Source organism: Solanum verrucosum, unplaced genomic scaffold (assembly GCF_900185275.1).
Source record: "Solanum verrucosum unplaced genomic scaffold, falcon-dt-bn FXZP01000187.1, whole genome shotgun sequence".
Lineage (NCBI taxonomy): Eukaryota > Viridiplantae > Streptophyta > Magnoliopsida > Solanales > Solanaceae > Solanum > Solanum verrucosum.
In genome coordinates this window covers 28178-52887 of record NW_026020413.1, presented here as the reverse complement: position 1 = coordinate 52887, position 24710 = coordinate 28178, and the positions used below count along the sequence as shown (strand labels likewise).

At 37.9% G+C, this 24710-nt stretch overlaps 1 pseudogene; it reads right to left on the bottom strand.

Moving 5' to 3' along the window:
* Positions 1–275: 275 nt before the first annotated feature.
* The window catches only part of LOC125840747 (uncharacterized), a 40620-nt pseudogene continuing 16185 nt past the window's right edge, over positions 276–24710 (bottom strand).

Sequence of the window (24710 nt, the reverse complement as noted above, 5' to 3'; positions counted from 1 at the left end):
ATGTTTCTTAAGTTATAACTATCATATATGACTTAAAAATCAAAGGAAATAATTTTCATATTCACCAAAATAACTAGCAGTGTCACAGGCAAAAAGTTCATAAAATTATGCAGGAAACATGAACATTTAGAACTTTTAATTTTACAGCTCCATACAGAAATTATCAACAGTGCAACATAAAAATCAACTATTAAATAGATAGTAAGCCACTCATTGATACAAAAATAATGAGCCTCTAATATCATCAAGAATCATACACTAGACTATTAAATGTTTTACTTTAGAGCAACATTCACATTTAAAGAGGTGTCTGTCATAATTATATCTTTGGAATTATCTGCTTTTGGATGGTTTGGACAATCAAACTTGAGTTTCACATGTACAGGTCTTGTTATGATAACTTCTTCAAGATCTCTATTTGATGCCAACAAGAACTGAACAATTAAATCTTTGCTTGCCCTTGTCCCAGGGTTGAGCAAATCTGCTATTCTAGCTGCTTTCCTCTGTCTACCGCCACTACGGGCATCTGAATCCTTTTTCAGTCTAAGATATAGTGCAGCACAAATGATAACCTGGTGGAGAAGACAATCACATAATGACTAAAGCAGCATTTTTTAAAATCTGAAATTAAGGTCGAAATGTGAATAATTTCTAGACTGGACGGACAACTATACCAATTAACGTATCATTTTAAACAACTTCAGTGAGAAATTTTCACATAAATCCTGGAGGATCGCGGTGATTCAGAATCATAAGGAAATTGCTGGGAAGAATAATGTACCTCACTTGTTCCAGGACTTGAGTTAACGGAGCAACTGATCTCGACTTTCCCTTCTGGAATTTCTTCACCGCAGCTCATTGTCCACTCTTCTATGGTTGCTTCTATTTCTGATGTTGAAAAGGCAAGGTGATCGATTTCATCATACCATTGCTGGGCAATACCAACCTGCATATCCCCATCAATTTAACTCTTAATTGGTTTGACTTTGCTCTGCTACTGAAGGAGTTTAAAAATGAATTATTCGGCATTTGTTGAGATAAAATGTTGAACAATATTCTTTTTAAAAAAAAAAGGGTCCCAGATAACTATTTGCGGTACATGGTATATACCACAACTTTCTTTTCGAAAATTATTTTGGAGCTAGCTAAAAATGAGAAGTGGAAAATCAGCTTGGGATGAAGGAAGTAGAATTTATGGCTGAATACAAATACATGAAGCCTAAAGGTGATCAGAAACCTTTTCTGAAGACGTAATTGTGCTATCTGCCTCGGATAATTCAGCTGCTGCCCCTCTAGTTTGCCGCCATAAACAACTTTCACCCAATGGTTCAATTAGATCAACATATTCTGGAATATCCACATTCAGTCGTATGTCAATTTTACCTGTTAAACAAATGAAGTGGGATTATCATGTAGTACTCCCTCTATCTAGAAAAACTTGGCCTACTTTCTCTTTTTCACATTGATCTCTAAAAATACAAGTTTTTTAAAAGGTAAAAAAATTTATGATCTAGAAAAAGAAGATACAATGTCGAAGATAAAAATTATAGGTATTGATAAACAACCGAAAGATCAGGTGATACCAAGTTTGTCACACCCCAAACTCAAGGGACGCAACTGGCTCCTAATGCCAAAACTCAGCCCCGAGCCGACCCTGCTGAACCATTTGCTATTGCATGACAGCCACACGCAATCATGAAAACAAACAAGTATATCTGGACTTAAAATTAAGCCCTCGACGGCAAGGCCCCTGTCAACAGATCCATAAAAGAAATAACTACTCCCAAGAGTTCATATAAAGAAATAGTCAACTAGCACAAAAGTCCTGATTGGGCCGTCGAAGCCACCATGATCTCTATACCGAAACTGAAAGCAGGTATATATCAAGACAATACATCAAAAAACTAACAAGCTTCAGCAAACCAACAAACTAGGCCATAACGTAGCTATACACCCCACACACTAATCTGCAAGCCTCTAAGAGTAGTAAAGATTGGCGGGACATGACCCCAGCCTAGCCATAAATATATATATACAACAAAAGTTAACAAACCTCCCAACTCTGGAGGAAAGGGGCTAGCCAACCGAATAGAAGTCAATCCTGCTGCTGAGGAGGTTTACTGGGTTGTCTGTCGAGACACATGAATGCAGTACCCCCAGGCAATGGGGCATCAATACGAAATAATGTACCGAGTATGAAAGGCAATAGACTATGAGCAGGTATCTTAATATATTGGGAGTAATCCGATAAATAAATCAAGGATAATATAAGTGTACTGACCTGCTCCTAAATCTAAACTTATCAAAAATAATAAGACAACAACATAACCAAGCCCCCATAAGCTCGGTAGATACAAATAGCACATAAGACCACCTACCTCGGCCCCCAGAAGGTGTCAATCAGTCTATATACCCCTATCAGTAGTCCCCTAGGCAACACATAGCTCACTTAGGCATCAATATAGCTTATAGATAACTCATAGCCCTCTTAGGCAACAACATGGCCCTGTAGGCAGCACATAGCCTTCAATATAGCCCCATAGGCAACTCATAGCCCTTCTAGGCAACTCATAGCTCTTCTAGGCATCAATATAGCCCCGTAGGCAACTCATAGCCCTTCTAGGCATTGATATAGCCCCGTAGGCAGAACATAGCCCTTCTAGGCATAAATCATATTCCAGTAGCTAACCACAATAGCCCCAAGGGCAACAATAACAATCTAATAGGCTAAAAACGAGCAATTTAGCTATAAGCAACCTATACGAATAGCCTCTAAGTCGTGTCCAACATAGGAACGCTACTAACTGAATAAGTATCCCGACAAGGGAGGATTATTGTTACTCGAGCACCCAACAATAATGGCTACAAGTATAACAACCCAATTACATTGCTCCTAAGCTTTAAGTAAACATGTCGTAAGAAAGGAATAACTTTAACATACCTTTTTCGCTGAATTCACGTGGTCTAACGACTTTTACTCACAACCCCCCTCGATACTACAACAAGACAGGACCATAATCAACACACAAGAATAGAAGATACCACGATAATCTGATAAAAAATATGTATTTCCGTCGCAAATTGCTATTTGCGGCTTATCAAAGCTAGAGTCGATGAAAGAAGGGTCTTACCTTGATCTTAAGTTCGTAATACACCTCAAAACATGTCCAAACCCTTGTTGTCCCAACACCAAAGTATGATATGCTATGAAATCGATAAAATAAATTATACCATGATGATGAGCTCAACGCATAGAACAACTTTCGTCAAGAAAATCTATAATTTGGTTGATCCTAGAAATGAGTTTTCTAAGTTTTTAACTAAAAAAAATGAAGAAAAAGTCGAAGATATATAAAAAGTTCCACCGACCTAGGGCCCCACCTCACGTGACTGCTTGCGCAGTCTCGCGAAAACACGAATATCTCTCTATTCTGACGTTGTATGAACGAATGGTTTAATGCGTTGAAAACTAGACTCGTAGACCTTCGATTTGATAGGTCGTGGGCCCCAACTCTTTATAGATTGGGAGAAAACCTCCGAGACATTTGACCCTAATTTCAGAGAAATATTTAAATAGGAACTTACGATAATTTTTGCCAACTTTTATTTTGCCACTTACCTAACTTCAAAACTTGAGATACAACCCTTGAACACTTAAAATATGACATACCACATCATTCTTAATTTATTACTCACCCTTTTTGTCTTTCCACGAAGGTAAGAGTTAATTTAAACGTTTCGAAAAGTCGGGGTGTTACATCCTTCCCCCCTTAGAAACATTCATCCTCGAATGAAAAATGTGAGTCACGCGGTTAAGTCCTTAGGAGTTGCCAAAATTTAGGCAGAATATCCTTTGTAAATGTTACTATCCAGGAACCTAAAACGCAGAAATCCTAATCTAGGTGTCTCACATGACGACATAAATAGCTAAACACTATAGCTCCACAATAACAGTGCGAGCAAAAATACGACAACTATAATAATAAGCAACAATATAAAAAAAAATCAGATAGGTATCTTACCTTACTGCACTAATATAAACTAATATGCCATCACCCTGGGTATGAAACGAGTGAGGATATTTAGACCTCATGCCATCCTCAACTTCCCTAGGTCACCTCTTCTCTATTCTTATTTCTCCACAATACTTTAACTGAAGCCACCTCTTTGGTCCTCAATTTACGAACTTGTCGATCTAATATGGAAATTGGAGTTTCCTCGTAGGACAACTCCTCTGTGATCTGAACATCCTCAACTGGGACAACCCGAGAAGGGTCTCCTACGCACTTCCGTAGCATCGATACATGGAAAACTGGATGAACAGATTCTAGCCCCGAAGGCAATTCTAACTCATAAGCCACTCGTCCTACCCTCTGAAGGATCCGGTATGGCCCAATGAATCTTTGACTAAGCTTGCCTTGCAAAATCTCATAACACCCTTCATAGGCGAGACTTTTAAGAATACCCAGTCATCGACACAAAACTCTAAGTCCCTTCGTCGCACATCTGAGTATGACTTCTGTCGGCTTTGAGCTGTTAGCAACCTCTCCCGATTGAGCTTAACCTGCTCCACTGTATGTTGTACTAAGTCGGGTCCAATCAACCCTGACACACCTACCTTGAACCATCTAATTAGGGATCTACATTTTTGTCCATACAAAGCCTCATAAGGTGCCATCCCGATGCTGGAATGATAACTATTATTGTATGCGAACTCAATAAGAGGCAAGTGGTCATCCCACCTTCCCTTAAAGTCTAGCGCGCACGCCCGTAACATATCATTGAATGTCAAAATTGTGCGCTCAGCCTGATTATCTGTCTGAGGGTGAAAGGCTGTACTACGATTAACCTGTGTCCCCAGTCCTTTCTGGAAGGACTTCCAGAAGTTAGCGGTAAATTGTGCTCCTCTATCAGAGATAATAGATACTGGACACTGTGTAGCCTAACAATCTCTCTAATATAGAGCCCTGCATAGTCTTCGGCTGTAAAAGTAGCCCTGACTGGTAAGAAGTGGGCTGATTGTAAGTCTGTCAACAATTACCCAAATAGAGTTAAATTTACGATGCGATCAAGGTAACCCTGTAATAAAATCCATATTAATTGCTTCCCATTTCCACAAAGGAATGACTATCTCATGGACTAACCCAGCGGGCTTTTGGTGCTCAACCTTCACCTGTTGGCAATTAGGACACTGTGCCACAAACTCAGCAACGTCCTTCTTCATCCCGTTCCACCAATAGATCTCCTTAATATCATGGTACATCTTCGTCGAACCAGGGTGAATAGAATAACATGAATGATGTGCCTCTTCCATAATCAGATGTCGAAGCCCTACAACATTCAAAACACACAATCGACCTCTCTATCTGAGGACTCGATCTCCTTCTATATCAAATGCTAAAGACTGTTGATCCCGAGTCTTGGCTCTGAGCTGCTCTAAGCTAGGATCCTCTTGTTGCCGTGCTTTTACCTCCACAACTAGAGATGATACGGCTTTGTCCTGAATTGTGACCCCACTATCGTCTGCCTCTAACAATCTGACTCCCAACAACAACCTAACCAATCCCCCATAAGCTCGGCAAGTACAAACAACATACCACCTACCTAGGCTCCATAAGCCCAGAAGGTGCCAAATCAATCTACATACCCTATCAGTAGCCCTTTGATAGTCACATTTACAAAGGTTACTCTGCCTAAATTTTGGCAACTCCTAAGGACTTAACCGCGTGACTCACATTTTTCATTCGAGGACGAATGTTTCTAAGGGGGGAAGAATGTAACACCCTAACTTTTCGAAACGTCTAAATTAACTCGTACGGGTTGTATCTCAAGTTTTGAAGTTAGGTAAGTGGCAAAATAAAAGTTGGCGAAAGTTATCGTAAGTTCATTTTTAGAGATTTCTCTGAAATTTGGGTCAAATGTCTCGGAGGTTTTCTCCCAATCTATAAAGAGTTATGGGACCCACGACTTATCAAATCGAAGGTCTACGAGTCTAGTTTCCAACGCATCAAACCGTTCGTTCATACGACTTCAGAATAGAGAGATATTGGCATTTTCGCGAGACTGCGCAAGCAGGCACGTGAGGTGGGCCCTAGGTCGGTGGAACTTTTTATATATCTTCTTCTTCGACTAATCTTCATTTTTTTCAGTTAAGAACCAGAAAACTTAGAAAACCCACTTTTAGGATCAACCAAATTATAGATTTTCTCGACTTAAGTCCTTGACGAAGTTGTTCTACGCATTGAGCTCATCAACATGGTATAATTTGTTTTATCGATTTCGTTGCATATCATACTTTGGTGCTGGGACAACAAGGGTTTGGACATATTTTAAGGTTTTGAGGTGTATTACGAACTTACGATCAAGGTAAGACCTTTCTTTCATCGACTCTAGCTTTGATAAGCCGCAAATAGCAATTTGCGATGGAAATACATATCTTTTATCGGATTATCGTGGTATCTTATATTCTTGTGTGTTGATTATGGTCCTGCCTTGTTGTAGTATCGAAAGAGTTATGAGTAAAAGTCATTAGGCAACGTGAATTCAGCGAAAAGGGTATGTTAAGGCTATTCCCTTCTTACGGCATGTTTCCTTAAAGCTTAAGAGCAATGTAATTGGGTTGTTATCCTTGTTATACTTGTAGCCATTATTGTTGATTGTTGGCTGCTCGAGTGGATATAATCCTCTCTTGTTGAGATTCTTATACAGTTAGTAGCGTCCCTATGTTGGACACGACTTAGATGCTATTCGTATAGGTTCCTTATAACTAAATTGCTCGCTTTTAGCCTATTGGATTGTTATTGTTGCCCTTGGGGATATTGTGGTTAGCTGCATGACTGTGATCTATGCCTAGAAGGGTTATGTTTTGCCTACGGGGCAATATTGATGCCTAGAAAGGCTATGAGTTGCCTACGGGGTTATATTGATGCCTAAAAGGGCTATGAGTAGCCTATGGGGCTATATTGACGCCTAAGAAGGCTATGTGCTGCCTACAAGGCCATGTTGTTATCTAAAAGGGCTATGAGTTATCTATAAGCTATATTAATGCCTGAGAGAGCTATGTGCTACCTACGGGGCTATATTATTGCCTAGGAGGACTATGTGACTGCCTACGGGGCTAGGGGACTATCGATAGGGGTATATAGACTGCTTGATACCTTATGGGCTTATGGGGGCCTGAGTAGGTGGTCTTGTGTGTTATTTGTACATGCCGAGCCTATGGGGGCTTGGTTAGGCTGTTGTTTTAGTATTTTTGATATGTTTAGATTTAGGAGCAGGTTAGTACACTTATCTTATCCTTGATTTATTTATCGGATTACTCCCAGTATATTAGGATACCTGCTCATAGTCTATTGCCTTTTATACTCTATATATTATTTCATATTGATGCCCCATTGTATGGGGGTACTGCATTCATGCCTGCAAGTCCCAACAAACGACCCAGTAGACCTCCTTAACAGCAGGATTGACTTCTATCCGATTGGTTAGCCCATTTCCTTCGAAGCTGCCAGAGTTGAGAGGTTTGTTAGCTTTTGTTGTATATATTTTTATGGGTAGGCTGAGCCCTGTCCCGCCAATCTTTACTACTCTTAGAGGCTTGCAGACTAGTGTGTGGGTGTATAGCTCCGTTATGGCCATGCTGGCCTAGTTTGTTGGTTTGTTGAAGCTTGTTAATTGTTTGATGTATTGTTTTGATATATACCTGCTTTCAGTTTCGGTATAGAGATCATGGTGGCCTCGACGTATGAACTTTTGGGAGTAACTGTTTCTTTTGTAGATCTGTTGACAGGGGCTTTGCCGACTGAGGGCTTAATTTTAAGCCGAGGTATACTTGTTTGTTTTCTTGATTGTGTGTGGCTGCCATGTGCTAGTAGCAAGTGGTTCAGCAGGGTCGGCTCGAGCTTGAGTTTTGGCATTAGGAGCCAGTTGCGCCCATGAGTTTGGGGCGTGAAAAACTTGTTGTAAACTTTTTTCCTGGTAAGAGCTTTTTCACAAATTATTTAAACCACTACCTCGCAACAAGTTGAAAGATTCTATGTGATCAATAGAATTCGCTGCCAATGCTGCATCACTGAACACCAGCATCAAACATCACAGTAAAATTAATATAATCGCCCAGAGAAAACAGAAAAGAACAATGGCTTAACTGGGCCTTTTTAATCTGCTACACTTACGCAGCACATACTCATTCCAGAGGAGATGAGGACCAGTAAGGAAACCCAAGGATCCCCAAATTAGAAAACTGGAAGCTTGATATAGAACCCAAGTTTCTATTGAGTTTTAATAACGTATGACCAACTACAGATAAACACAATCAAAAATTGGATCAGGCAAAGCAAATGTTACAACAGATCCAATCATTGAAGACATTTTTACCTAATGAGTATCTGATCCTGAAAAGTTTCCACAGAAGATATGAGCTCAACATATGGAATTCTCTTTGTCGAGCAATGTGCATCCACTCGCTGCTGCAACCAATCATTAGGTATTTCATTCAAAAGCATCGACTTCTCCAGGATCAATGGCTCACAGATCTCCAAAATATTTGAAAATCCTTTTAGAGTATGGTTGAGTCAACAACTGATAAGGCTAACTGATAGAATAGAGACAACTTAAGAACATGTTTGGCAATACTTTCTATACCTCTAACAACCTCTGTGATCAAGCCTGAGGCTAAATCCATGATCCACAACGTCTCACAGCTGCATGCAAAAAAATTAAAGTGAGGACAGCCCCACAGCTCAAACCGTAAAATTTACAAATACGAGTGAAGAAATTGTCAAGATATTTAAGTTCAAAATACGGAAATCAATTTCTGCAATATATGAGTTTAGAAAGAGCAATCTTGGGGCTTTTAGTATTCCAATTTCCATGATTCCATGAAGGGGTCATAGAAGCAAGATCACACGCCTGTTCATTATATTAAAATTGCAAGTTCATGAAATGTTGCCCAATTGGGTTCTAAAACAAAATTAACAACCAATGTGGGGGCATATGTTCCGAGTATTTCCAACCTTACCAACATACCTAGTTATGCTTTCCAAAGAGATTATAAAGCTTTAGGCCTAAGAATATACATATTACATAGTTTGACAACTATTAACAAACAACAGTTGCATTATAATGCATGACATTCTGCTTAAAGAGAGAAAACATTGAAAAAAATGAACCAGTAAAGTCAAAGGGAGAAGAAGAAAATAGAAACTACAAAGCCGGATGCCTGAAGAAATTTTATGTCAGAACCAGTCGAGAACAAAAATGAAAAGTTAAATGGACATAACTAGTCAGTGACAGTGTTTTTGTGTTTTCACATCAACAAGGGTGACCAAACTAACTGTGTAACATGAATGTCTTATAGCATTTAACCCTTAGGACATTATATTGAATTGGATAACATTACTGATTTTTCAACTTCCCCTATGAAGGAATCATATCTTATTTGAGTTTCGCATCGCCCGTTTCAATCTCAAACAAAGGAGGAGAATTTTGGAAGGTTAACAGCCAATGTAACAATAGTCAATTCGAAGAAAGAATTCAGATCAAATATATAAATGTCATAAAGGATAAGTACAAAGGAACTATCACGTGTGTGAATAATGGAAGAGATAGTAGAGAATTTTTTTAAAGAGGGGGATTTACATTCGATATCTATCTTGAGCCTTACTTTGTTTACCCATTGGATGAGCTAATCAGTAGTATAAAAATATAGGGTTCCATGGTGTATTCTATTTGAACATGATGCAGTGTTAATTAACAAAACTAGCAAAGGAATCAATCAAAAGTTTGTGTGTGAAAAAACACTATAGATGGTAGCAATTATTTAGATTGTTAGTAGTAACACAAAACATACATACTTTAAGTTTAGCCTGCATAAGAAATATGAAATTGATGTGAGATTAAATGGACTTTGCTCAAATGCAGATAATTCATATATCTAATATCTCAATTTTTTGAGAGAAATGTATGATTGATGAAGATGCTATACCTATAAATTAAAACAGAACCACTTAACTGGAGGAGTTCTACGTGAGGGTTATGAGATAGGTATCTACCTGCCAAAGCAATATGCAAGTTTTGTAGGGTGGTTGTGACACCATGAATTTTATATTATAGTGAATGCTAAGCATCTAAGGTCCATCATATTCACAAGATGGTTATTTTAGAAACAGAAAAGGGTCAAATACATCCCTTGTTATACTTTTGGTCTAAATATACCCTTCTCGTTATACTTTCGATCCAAATATACCCCTCCCATTATACTTCGACACAAATTTTCCCTTAATTTTGACAAAGGGACATGTGGCAAGCTCATAACCAAATGACCCACCTCCAATTTTAAATAGAAAAAATGATATAGTAAGGCAAACATGTGATATGTATTTACTATACACAACTATATTTTAAAAGAAGTACAATCGTTGTTATAGTTGGGGTTTTATAGCTATAGTTAGGATATTTGAAGTCAGGAAATAATGGGGATGGAAAATTCTGGGGAATTATGGGATGTACAGGAGATTGAACCCCTTTGTACACAACAACAAGGAGCTCTTACTGAAACGGAGAGGAAGGCCACAACCTGGATTCAAGTTACTGAAACTCCATAAGATGTTTGGAGTGGATTTCCAGGGGATGGAAGAGGAAGCACTTGAACTCCTTAAGCAGGTGGATGCAAGCAGGCAAGTAAGAAAAATGGAGAGGTCAATAGAAGTTAAGAGAACAAAACATAAAGGAGCACAAGAGTTGAAGAATCTGATATCCTTTGATGTTAAATTCAAAAGCAATGGAGACAGAGGGAAGGGGAAGGGGAGCTCACAGAATACTCCATGAAGATCAAATTAATCTCATGGAATGTTAGGGGGTTGAAGGATCAGGGGAAGAGAATGGTGGTACAAAATATGATTCAGGATTGGAAAGAAGACATAGTCTGCCTCCAGGAGACAAAACTAGAAGGCAATGTACAAGAATTAATCAAACAAATTTGGGCAGAGAGATGGATTAAATATGCATGTTTGGAGGCCAGTGGAACCAGAGGTGGAATCCTAATACTATGGGACTCTAGAATTTGGGAAGGGGAAACTTTACAAGTTGGAGCCTATACTCTGTCTTGCAAGTTCAGGGCTCAGTTAAGCAATTTCGAATGTCATATTACTAGTGTGTATGCTCCCAACAGTCAAGTGGAGAGGAGGCTAGTATGGGAGGAATTGCCTGATGTAAGAGGATTGATGGATGGACCATGGGCCATATGTGGTGACTTCAATATTTGTAGATTTCCCTCTGAAAAAAGGGATTGTAGCAAGAGAAATTCAGCAATGAGAGAGCTCTCAGATTGCATTGAGGACATGGACCTCGTTGATCCACAGCTAGATGGTGGAAGATATACTTGGTACAAAGGTGATAACCATACCACTGCATGTAGAATTGACAGGATTCTGGTCTCCATAGAATGGAATAATCTTTTCAATAGCCTAATGCAGACTACTCTGCAAAGAGTGATTTCAGATCATGTTCGTATAGCTCTTTTCTGTGGACACTGGGAGCAATCCAAATCCTATTTTGAAGTTTGAAAATTGGTGGCTAAACCAATAAGGTTTTGTTGAAAGAATCAAAGACTGGTGGAATGCTTTCGAATTCTATGGGAAGCCTGATTACATCTTAGCATGTAAACTCAAAGCTCTCAAAGGGAAATTGAAAGAATGGAGCAGAAATGAACAAGGAAATCTGAATTTGCAAAAGAACAACCTTCTCATACAGATGGCTGAGCTGGATTCACATCTAAACAGTAGAGCCTGCTTTAACAGAGGAGGAAATAGCCAAAAAAGCAACACTTTTCATGGAGTATGAGGGGTGCTTAAAGAATGAGGAAGTGGCCTGGAGACAGAGATCAAGAGCTTTATGGCTCAAGGAAGGGGATAGGAATACAAAGTTTTTTCATCAAACTGCTAATGCCCACAAGAGATATAACCACATTGATCAGCTGGAAGTGCAGGGAGAGACCATATCTGAGCCAAATAGAATCAAGGAAGAAATCATTTCCTTCTACAAGAAGTTATATATAGAACCTGAAGAGTGGAGGCCTTCTGAAAATATTAGCAATCATCCTACCATTACAGTGGATGAGAATGAAGTATTGCAGGCTGCGTTTGAGGAGCAAGAAGTTTTTGAGTGTCTAAAAATGTGTGCTATAGACAAAGCCCCTGGCCCTGATGGTTACACAATGGGGTTTTATCTAAAATGTTGGGACATCATTAAACAAGACATTATGGGGGCATTCCATAATTTTCACTCAATTGCGATGTTTGAAAAAAGCTATAATGCAACTTACATAGCACTGATTCCTAAGAAGAAAGGAGCAAAGGAACTCAAAGACTTCAGACCCATCAGCTTAATTGGAAGCTTTACAAGCTGATTTCCAAGGTACTGACAGAAAGACTCAAGAGAGTTGTGGATAAATAAATTGGTAGACAAGCAACAAATGACTTTTAACAAAGGCAGGCAGATAATAGATGTAGTGCTCATAGCTAATGAAGCAATTGATTCCAGAGTGACCCAGAAAAAACCCGGTATATTATGCAAACTTGATATTGAGAAAGCATATGACCATGTGAACTGGAATTCATTTTAAGTATGCTGAGTCAAATGGGTTTTGGTGGGAGGTGGACCAGCTGGATCAAATTCTGTATCTCAACTGTGAAGTTTTCAATACTCATTAATGGGTCACCTGAAGGATTCTTCAATGCACATAGAGGGATCAGGCAAGGGGATCCCCTATCCCTTTTCCTGTTCATCATAGCCATGGAGGGACTCGACAACATGCATAATATAGCTAAGATAACAGGAAGAATTCAGGGATTTGAAGTTAGCAAGGTTGCTGGAAACAATGTAGAGATCACACATCTACACTATGCTGATGATACACATTTTTTGTGGGGCTGAGGATGAGCAACTCTTGATAATAAGACTTATATTGGTGTACTTTGAAGCAATTTCTGGGCTCCATATAATTTGGAACAAAAGCCACTTGTATCCAATTAATGTGGTTCCAGAAATGGATCACCTTTCTCAGATCCTGGGAGGTGCAATAGGCACTTTGCCATCAATATACTTGGGCATGCCTCTGGGGGATGAGTATAGGTCCATAGATATTTGGAATCCAATTCTGGAGAAATGTGAAAAGAAATTAACCAGATGGAGATCACAATATCTATCTTTGGGAGGTAGACTAACTTTGATTAACTCAGTTTTAGATGCCCTCCCTACATATATGTTATCTATCTTCCATATACCCCAGTCAGTAGTTCAAAGGTTGGATAAAATCAGAAGAAACTTCTTGTGGCAAGGCAATAAGGAAAGGAAAGGTTTTCATTTGGTCAAATGGAAGAACATTATCAGAAGTAAAGAACAAGGTGGACCAGGTATCAAGAACCTTAAATACCAAAGCAAAGCACTCAAGGTCAAGTGGCTATGGAGGTACCATCAGGAGGACCAAGTCCTCTGGTACAGGGTAATCAAGAGCAAGTATGAGCAACTAAACACATGGGTAACTAAAGAGGTCAACACCCCTTATGGTATTAGCCTCTGGAAATCCATTAGTATATTCTGGCAGTTTCTCAGTAATCAATTAACTGTCAAAGTTCGAAATGGCAGAAAAACAAGTTTTTGGATTGATAAATGGATGGGTACTGTGAGCCTTAAAGATCTCTTTATTGACATCTTTGTTTTGGCTCAACACCAAGAGAAAACTGTTGCTGAAATGTGGTCACCACAAGGATGGAATATGATCTTTAGAAGAAATTTGAATGACTGGGAAATTCCCAGAATGATTGAACTCTTCACACTTCTGGAGAGTTTCCAAGGAATCCAAACAGGTGAAGACTATTTATGGTGGCATGGGCACAACAAATGAAGATACAGGGTGAAGGAAGGATATAAACAAACAAGTCTTAGGGAGAATCAAGACTTCAAATGGCCTTGGAAGAAAATCTGGAGAGTCAAAGTGCCACAAAAAGTGGCATGCTTCACCTGGCTGCTAGCCAATGAAGTAGTTCTGACATTGGACAATGTGGCCAAGAGAGGCCTATCTCTATGCAACAGATGCTCCTTATGTGGTAAGGATACAGAGACAGTAAAACACCTCTTTCTACACTGCAATTTCACTGACCAACTGTGGCAGATTTTCCTTAATCTCAGAGGCATTTCCTGGAGTATGCCTAGTAAGATTGATGAGACTCTTTTCAGTTGGGAGGAGGCTGGAGTTGGGGCTACAAACAGAGAAAGATGGAGGATGATCCCTGCTTGTATATGGTGGACTATATGGAGAGAGAGAAATGATAGATGTTTTGAAAATAGGGACAACAACCTGCAGGAAGTCAAGCTTAAATGTATTTTGTTGTTCTGTTTTTGGTGTACAAATGTCTACTCCAATGAGACTGAGTCAATCATAGATGTTTTAGGGTCCATCTAGTTCTTGGTGTAGCATTGGAAAGACTAATCTTTTTCTTCTTTTTTGTAAATATGGTTTTTCAGTACTACCTAAGTACTGACTGAAATACAAATGTTACTAGTGTAAAAAAAAAATAGTTAGGATATTTGTCTATGATTCAAACTACAAATGGTATATTTCAATGATACAAATACAAATGGCAACTTTTTCAAGGCAACAGATGGTAACATATACAAATATAAATACAAAACACATGAATACAAATACAATTTGTTACGAAATACAACATTGATACAATTGTATTCGTTGATATAAATTGTATTTCATTAATACACTTGGGATACATGCATGGATATACCCGACCTTAACTAGCTTGGTATTGAAGAATTAGTTTTTTCATCGTTTTGCTCCCATTTGCAATTGAAGAAAGTGCAAGGAACTCCAGAAACAGATAATATTCTCAGCATCCATCAGCTGATTATTCCCTCCTTTAATGGTTGACAAACGGTGCTTTCCACCTATTCTAATAAGGTAAATCTAAACTAAGCCTTCATGATACTTAAATGTTCAAACAGATAATTGATCCATTTCCATTAGGTTGATAGAGAACCAATGAAAGGAACTTCCCTTTCCTGCTTCTGTATCAGAAAACCAACAAGCAGATTATGCTTTTTCACCTCACCAAACAACTCAAAAGAAAATAGTGAAAATTTCACAGCTAGTGTTCTATGTTCATTAATACAAAGTCGTCGTGCAAAATAGGTAACTTGTCCTTGTATTTGAGATAGAAGTTAAAACAAGGAGGATAAAATAGTACAAAACATTTGCAGATGTATAAACTTGGAAGATAAATGGACCAGATGTCACATCTACCTGCGGTTAAAAATGAGGAGATCGCCATTTGGAGATTTCAGAATGTGCCATGGAAACAGCAATGCATCCGGATTCAATTCCTCAGACTGTGCATCTAGTTCATTTCTAGGCCTAAGTGTTCCCACTATCCAGCTCCATTTACTGCTATTTTTATTTGTTTTGCTTCTTGGGTACAAAGTCTCCACAACCCTCCTCCCCAAATCAGCTCTCCTAATAGCATGATTCTTTCACAACAGGGACACATTTGTTAGTTTTATGAAGTATTAGGGATGCCATACAAAAACCAAAAAAAAAAAAAAAAACAGTAAGGGTGTCCTCAACCACTAGGACAAAAAACTTAAGGTTGTAAAGTAGTAGAACATTCTAAAATTCAGGTATAACATAAAGGAGATACATGAAAGCAATACTGTCTTTCGAATAATAAAACACAGTATCTAAATATCATTCTATATTTGACAGAAATTTTTATATCAATTAGCCTAAAAACAGAAAGTTAATGAATGCTTGTAGGAGAGAACTGTAGATTGAGGGCTAACTCAACAACAATATGACTTGTGGAGAAGCAAGGAAATACACAGATATTATCCTGTGAAACCCAATTTGAATGCTCAGTTTCTACTTCACTGCCGAAGGATTAAATGGGAAAAGTGTAGGCCGCCATGCTACATTGTGGTTCTTAGGAGAGGAATAAAAAAGATAACATTGAAAAGATTTAACAGTGAGCATGCAATCCTTCATTCTGCTGACTATACGGTAGACCTCTCTTGTAAAAGAACTTGGGACATAATCTTCAAAAGAACCAAAAGGGATATAAGGAAATTCACTTTGGTGGAGTGGAAGTTCCTTTTCTAACTTAGGCGACCATGTACTGCAGCAAAAAGTCTGGAACCGAGTGCAGACTTATTTTCTATTAAAAAGATGAATAACATCACTCAAAAGTTGCATAACCACATTTGCCTTGCTTTAACCACTATCTTTCACTAGGTTCACTTGACTTTGAAGTATAAACACGTAATCATGGTCAGTTAGCCCAAGTTCTTGAAATTCACATGCGCTCAAATGTTAAAAGCTCAACCCAATGAACTTAGAAATTGAGCTTCTCTTGATAAAGTAAACAAGCTTAAGCTTGAATTTGCTTTATTGGAGCACAAATTATAATGGAAAAGTTACCTAAATACACAACTTATTTTACTATATTCTCTATAATTTCCTACCATTTGAAAAAGTTACAAAAATCCCTACTTTACGCGATATATCAGTCGGATACATCACTTTACGCGATATATCGGTCGGATACATCACTTTACGATGTATCGGGACATACGCGATGTATTGGGACGTTACTTTACGCAATATATCATTCGGATACATCACTTTATGCGATGTATCGGTCGGACACATCACTTTACGCAATATATCGGGACGTTGAGTGATGTATCCGAAACTAAGACGCAATGTATCAGGACGTTGAGTGATGTATCCGAAATCGGAACGCGATGTATCGGGACGTTTGGGGATGTATCTGGGTTCTACCAAATTTAAGGGGTTTTGGTAATTCGGAAAAGAATAGGGATAGGATGTAATTATCTCTCAACACTTTGGGATTTGTGTAAAATCTACTATAATAATTTAAGGAATTCATTAATTTTTTTACAAGATGTATGCATGTGTTAGAGTTTAAGTAGGAACACACTAGAACACTAATACTAGATAGGAACAAAACATTTATATTTTTCTGCATAGCTATTATTGAGTTGCCAATATATATTGGATAACAATTAGCTCAACTAATTTATATCTTTCCTTTATTTTCAATATATAAATACGTAGAAGTTTGAAAAAAAAAGACCCTAGGAACTTAAATGAGTCGAACTTGTACAAGCTCAAATAGCTGATTAATAATGAGCTTAAGCCAGGCTATATTCACCAATACACAAGCATTGGTATTTTGACTATTGCTCATAGCTTCAGTTTTGTGTTCTTTTACCGAACTATTTACTCCCTCTTATATAAGTATATAACAAGTTGGAGACTCATCTCTCGTATATATTACTTTTATGGTGAGTAGAAAGACTCGACTTACAAAATATTTCCATAGTTTCACATGAAACACAGCACGGAATTTTTAAGAAATGAATGACTTAATGAATTCTGATCTTGAGACATCAACTTTTTATCTGAAAGTGAATTAACAATTTGGGACATTCCAAAAATTGAACTCTTGTGTGATGAAGTGGTTTTATTTTTCACTTGCCAAATCAGGCTCATCCACACCCTTCTCTTTTTTTGTCCCTCTTAACCATCAATGTTATACAATGAGAAATAGGATATCATACCAAGAAACTTAAAGAGCTCCAATGCAATTACCTCCGAGTCCACAAGATATAGACAGTCCTCAGCGGCATGATAAAAAGAAGCTGTTGGACGCCTTAACTTTGCTGATTCAAATTCTCCATCCTCATGACCAGGGGAAGAACCAATCTACGTCAAAACGATAATGTATGCATTAAAAATTCCTTTCATGCTTTAAGAGTAAGATATGACAATCAAAGATGACAAAGCAACCCATGCATGCCTGACACATACAGAGTCTAAGATCATTCCATTGCCATCTAGTACAATAACTCTGTGGTGATTGGAGTCAGAGAGGAAAAGGCGATTGCCACTCTCATCAACGGAAATGCCACCTGCAGGAAAATCCATAGACTTAAGTATAAGAGACAAATGCTAGGAACAAGGGGCTTCAGGAAATTTATAACCCTCGCATTTGTATATGGGAGCTTTCGCGTCTTTTTATCATCTCATGAAATTATTTTGACAAGGGAAGCTTTTTCAAAAGTAAATTGACATAGCTATAGCTATCAGTCTCAGGTTTCAAAATCTCCCCCCATAAGTCCAAGCTTCCTCATAGTGATTCAGAGAGAACACCAATGACATATCTCTTTACCTCTTTCTATCATAGCACTGTTTTATGGCACTGAACATTATCAACATTTATTTTGAAAGTTTAGCAAACTACTCTTCGATGAATATCATTAAATACAATGTTACTCCTCCACTTTATCCTTAGAACCTCTAACTTGCACTAGGTTTACAATCACATCAGTTGGAAGAGCTATAATATATCATTTCATACAAATAACACCTTGAATTCGTCCCTGCTTCAAATGCTTAATTGTTCCTTTCTTGACTGATTTTCCGTCATTTTACACGGCAACAAAAAGACGAGGGGGAAGGCAGAAGGAATCGGTAGATATACATCATAGTCATAATTTTTTACTAAAGGGAAACACACAAGTCCTATGTTTGAGGCAGAAAATCTCAAAATCCTTGCACCTTCCTAGTAAATAATAAATGGGAATGTCCATAATTATCTTTTCAAATAAGTTCTAAATCAACAGTATGGGACAGCTCGACAGGGGAACCTCTACCTGGAAAGTAAAGAAACAGGTTTCGCAAGGGAAAACAGAGCTGGTTCCTTGAAGTCATCAGTTGGCTTTACCCATGTGCTCGTCAGATTATGCATGATCTTGGGGGTCTCACTCTCCTGTGCTCTGAAATCCTTGATTGCTAACATTGCAGAATGTAACAGAGAATTAGTTTGAAGACAATAGAAGGAAAATGGATGACAGAGTTCCAGTTCTCAAAATGCCATACACTGACCATCACCATCTTTCCACCAGCAAAAGTCACATTTTGTGAAAATATGCAATTCAGAAGTAATCAATTATCCTTCTTATCAAAAAAAGAAAAAAAGGATTAATTATCCTTACTAACTAACTCTTTGGATCAAAGTAGTAACAGCTCCAAGAGATTGAAGGGAAAAAACCCGACCTTTGTCTAGAATCACAATATCTGCTTCCTTCCCATAATAGATTAAAGAACTTTTAGAACCATTTAAACAACACATAGCAGGCCTCACAAGCAATCTGAAAAAGGGGGTAGTATGTCAATTCATTAGCAATTAATGGATCAAGCGACAATCACAACATAAGAAACATAAATAAAGGTTGCAGAAGCTCGGATATCAACGAAGCGCAACAACAACAACATACCCAGTGTAATCCCACAAGTGTAGTCGGGGGAGGGTGGTCTGTAAGCAATATTACCCCTACCTTGTGAAGGTAGAGAGGTTGTTTCTGATAGACCCTTGGCTCAGTAAAGCATATCAAAATCAAGTGTGAAAAAGAAATATAGTAATGAAGAAACCATGCTAAAAGTAAATGAGGAAGAAAACAGTAGAAACAACAAATAATACAGTAAACGAAGCAAAGTAAAAAGCAGATAATAATAAAATAGAAAAATAAGAATGTAGGAGAGTAATAATAACAATACCAATAAGGAAAACTAGACAACACTCGACTACCTACCAACCTTCAACTCTAATCCCCGACTTCCATATACTCCTATCTAGGGTCATATCTCAAAAAGTTGCACGTGAGTCATATCGCATCTAATCACTTATCCCAATACTTCTTCAGCCTGCCTCTATCTTACTCTCCTATACCCACCATAGTCAACCTCTCACACCTCCTCAATAGGGCATCTATGCATCTCCTCTTCACATGCCCGAACCATCTCAGCCTCGCCCCCTCCTTGTCCACCACAGAGGTCACTCCCACCTTGTCCCGAATATCTTCATTCCTAATTCTATCCCTCTAGTATGCCTACACATCTATCTCAACATGCTCATTTCCTCTACTATCATCTTTTGGACGTGCGAGTTCTTGATTGGCCAACACTACATCCTATACAACATAACTAATCAAACAACCACTTCATAGAACTTATGTTAGAATATGAATAGGTTTATACAATCCTGTTAGAATATGAATAGGTTTATACAATCCTATTAGAATAGGAATATGTTTATACAATCCTATTAGAATAGGAATTGGAATAGAAATAGGAATACTAAATAGTATCCTACTTGGTAAAGGATTGTATTCTAGGGTCTATAAATAGGGTCTCAATGTAATAATGTAGACACGATAATAATTCAATAATATTCTTTTCCTATATTTCTCACATGGTATCAGAGCCTCTACGATTTTGGTAGAAAATTGAAGAGTTTCCGCTGCCGGCGGGTGGCTATTACCCATATATGCCGCCCTTCTGGCCAGTGATTATGTTAACAAAAGTAGGACAAATGATACATGCATGAATTCCATGTTCAAGGGAAGAAACTCAGCCAGACAGGTCACCATGCATCAATTTTTGGCAACTTCCTAAGGTCAACCCCATATCCGTTGGTATTTGTGTAAACTGTTCCATCTTCCCGGTGACTACTTTTTCATATTTAATTTACATAGTACCGTGCCATCATTCCGGTGACTATTTTCTTATATCTAATTTGTGTAGCACCGTGCCATCATTCCGGTGACTACTTTTTCATATTTAATTTTTGTAGCACCGTGCCATCATTCTGGTGACTACTTTTTCATATATAATTTGTGTAGCACCGTGTCATCCTTCTGGTGACTATGTTTTTTTTTTGCATATCTGATTTGCGTAGCACCGTGCATCTCTCCGGACTACTTTTCATATTTAATTTGTGTAGTACCGTGGATTTTTTCCGAACTATTTTCTCATATCTGAGTTGCATAGCATCATGGGTCTTTTCAGTGACGACTCAGTTTTGATTTGCATAGTTCCATTCATTTTTCTGGTGACTCCTCAAATCTGATTTGCGTAGGGTTCTGCCATCATTCCAACCCTACCCATATAATTTTTCTTTTTCAGTAGGGTCGTGCCATCATTCCGACCCTACCCATATTATTTCTCTTTTTCAATGGGGTCGTTCCCTCAATTCGAACTATTCTATATAATTTCTATTTTCTAGTTGGGTCGTGCCATCATTCCGACCCTACCTATATAATTTTATTTCTTAGATTGTGACCACCTTCAGCCATCAAATCTAATACTCCGGCGTATGAGCATGTTTCGACCAATTTTTCGGTGACTTTCTTGTTTAATGTCGACTCATCTATTGATTCCAGCATGATCCATATACTTTATACTAGATTTTGAGCACTTTGTTGCTCAGAGGGAGTTTAATAGCCTTGTATGTCAATTATGTGAGTCACTCTATGGTCTGAAACAGTCTTTGCAAGTTTGGTTTGGGAAGTTTCAACACTGTAATTTTATCACTCTGTTTTTTATCGGCATTATGCATCAAATTCAGTATTTCATGAGAAGACCAAGCACATTGAGATTGATTGTCAATTTTGTGACGTCGAGTGATCAACTTGCAGGTATCTCACCAAGCCCCTCATCGGTCCTCGCGTTAATTACATTTGTAACAAGCTAGGTACATGAATTGTATGCACTAGCTTGAGGGGGAGTGTTAGAATATGAATAGGTTTATACAATCCTATTAGAATAGGAATTGGAATATAAATAGGAATACTAAATAGTATCCTACTTGATAAAGGATTGTATTCTAGGGTCTATAAATAGGGTCTCAATGTAATACTGTAGACATGACAATAATTCAATAATATTATTTTCCTATATTTCTCACAACTATTAAGTCTTGGTGGCACATCTTTATCACACAAGACACCGGCGCGAGCCTCCATTTCATCCACTCTGCTCTAATACGATGAGTGCATGATTATCAATTTCCCCATTTCCTTGGATTATTGACCCAAGATATTTAAAATTTCTGCTCTTGGGATGATTTGTGTATCAATCCTCACTTCCAGATCTATCACATAAGTTACGTCACTAAACTTGCACTCCAAGTACTGTCTTGTTCCTACTTAACCTGAACCTTTTAGACTCTAGGTCTGTCTCCAAACCTCTAACCTATTGTTAGCTCTGCTGCATGTTTCATCAAACAACACTATGTCCTTAGAAAATAGCATAGACTACGGCACCTCTCTTTGAATATGCCACATCAATTCATCTATCAACCAATGCAAATAGAAATGGGCTAAGAGTTGATCCCTGGTGCAACCCGGTCACCACTGAGAAGTGCTCTGAATCTCTTCCCATTGTACTCACTAGGTCTTGGCTCCCTTTTACATGTCCTTAATTGCTCTAGTGTAAGCTACATGTACACATTTAGCCTCCAAACACTCCATAAAAAACCCTAGGGTCTTTGTCATACACTTTTCTAGGTCAACAGAGAGAAAATATCACCCAAAACCAACATATTAAGCATCTGTTGTCTTAAAATATAGGCTTAAGTCATCTACGGTTCCTTAAAGTTGTTTGCATATTTCACTTAGACACCTCAACCCAGTCTTACCTATTTAACACTTCTACCACTTTGGATTGATACCACCTATTTGACATTTTTTGACAATCAATCAAAAAACATATAAAATATGTGTAATACACTCGTGATGACATGGCACAATGACGTGTTGAATGACGACATGTGTCATTTGGGTCCAAAAAGTTATTAAAAAATATATTCCAATATAAGTGAAAGAAAAAAGAAAAATGATTTTTAAGTAATAAAATAATAGGAAAAAAACAAACTATGTTATCCCTACACAACTCACCCAAACCCTTCTCTTGCTACCCACTGGAACACAATCCACCCACTATCTCCTTCACTTTTTCATAAATCAACAGAACGGTAGATGTAGATTCAAAAATAGAAACGAAAGAGAACTCTAATAGTGACAGTGTTCTATATCCGGAGGAAAAAATTGACAAGGTGGAGACATTAATGGCAGAAGTGTGGTCATTGTTTAAAAGAGAAGGAAGAAATGGGCGTGATGGCGACAATAATGACAGATCTGGGAAAAAAATAATAGTAATAGAGGAAGTGAAGTGGCCGGAGAAAAAAGAGGAAGAAGAGGAGTGTAGCAGCAGCGAGGCAGCGGCAGATTGGTTGTGTGGCAGAGAAATTGATGGCAAAGAGACAAGGAAGAAGAACAAAAAAATTTAAAAGACAAAATGGCTAATTAAATGCTCTCCACGCATCCATCCAACGAGAGTTACACTCAATGTGCCATTTGGGTAAAAAGTGTTTAAGTGGTTCAAATTCGAAGTGATAGAGGTATCCCAATAGATATAAGGCTGGGTTATGGTGTCGCAAGTGAATTATGCGGACAACTTTAAGGGGCCATCGATGACTTAAGCCTAAAATATATAGAGGGCAACAAGAAACAAAGAAATACTCAACACCCAAAAAACATGGACAAATTGCAAGAAACAGAAGTCATATCTTAAACCAGGTACACAACCAAGAAGCTTTTGATGTGGGCGCTGCAAGCTTAACAATTAAGCACAACATTTCCAATCCTGACCCATATATCAACACGATGCCCAAAGGATATAGAAGATCGAACATAGCTAACATCGAATTGCCTATTAAAAACATGAAAAGAAAGATTGATGACATAGGCATACCCCACAATACGCATTGCATCTTCTAGCACAATGCCAATTTGATCTAATTTAGACGAAATTCTAGGTCTAACAACCAGATAAGCCCCATTTTGCACATAAAAGGAGATTTAGTTGAGGCCTAACACAAAATTCGAACTACTTAAGAATTCTGTTAAAGAAGTCAAAATCTAATGATGAGGTTATGTTGAGTTCATCCATTTGGTCCACAATGGGACTCTATAACAATTTTAAACAATTTTTGAAAGCATTATTCTCTAGTTTATAATTCATTTCGGTTTTCATAGTTTCTGTTTTGACTTATAAGAGATAGGGACTTACTACTCCTTCTCTCCCTGTTTAAATCATTGTGTTATTCATAATCCCTACAATAGTATATGATATAATGTTTCAAAAATGTACCAAAAACATGAAATTATTCATTAACAGAATAGAGAAATAAACATAAAAGGGAATGTCTATTGTTTTAACCCATTATTATTTTCTTAAAACCAATGATAGAGTTTATCTTGCTTTCTTAAGAACATTAGCAAGGATATGATAGACACATAAACTTTACATGCTAAAGGAGACCAAGTTAGCAAATATATATATAAGAAAGAACAGTATCCAGGTTCTAATAACAGAAAGTTACGATCTTCATTGAATAGTCAAAATTTGCAACTCCCTTCTGACTAAGTACAAATATTTCAAAAGAGAGTCCCATCCTTTGAAACAGCTATCAAGTCGTACGACACAATATATGAAAAAAAGCAGATTGAATAAGATCCTTCACACTGCACTGATTTAACAACAAATTATGTGAACATACCTCCAGAACATCCTTGTTAGCTAGCAGAATAGGAAAGGCTATGTATTCTTTCAAGGTTCTCCCAAGCAGATGTGTGCAAATATCAATGGAGCAAAGTGGGATCTTCGTATCCTGGAAACCAATTATTTGAAGGAAAGGATATCTGCAATATTGGAAGAAAGTAGAGATCTGTAAAAAGATGTATATATGAAAACTAAGACAGAACAAGTTTGCATAAGG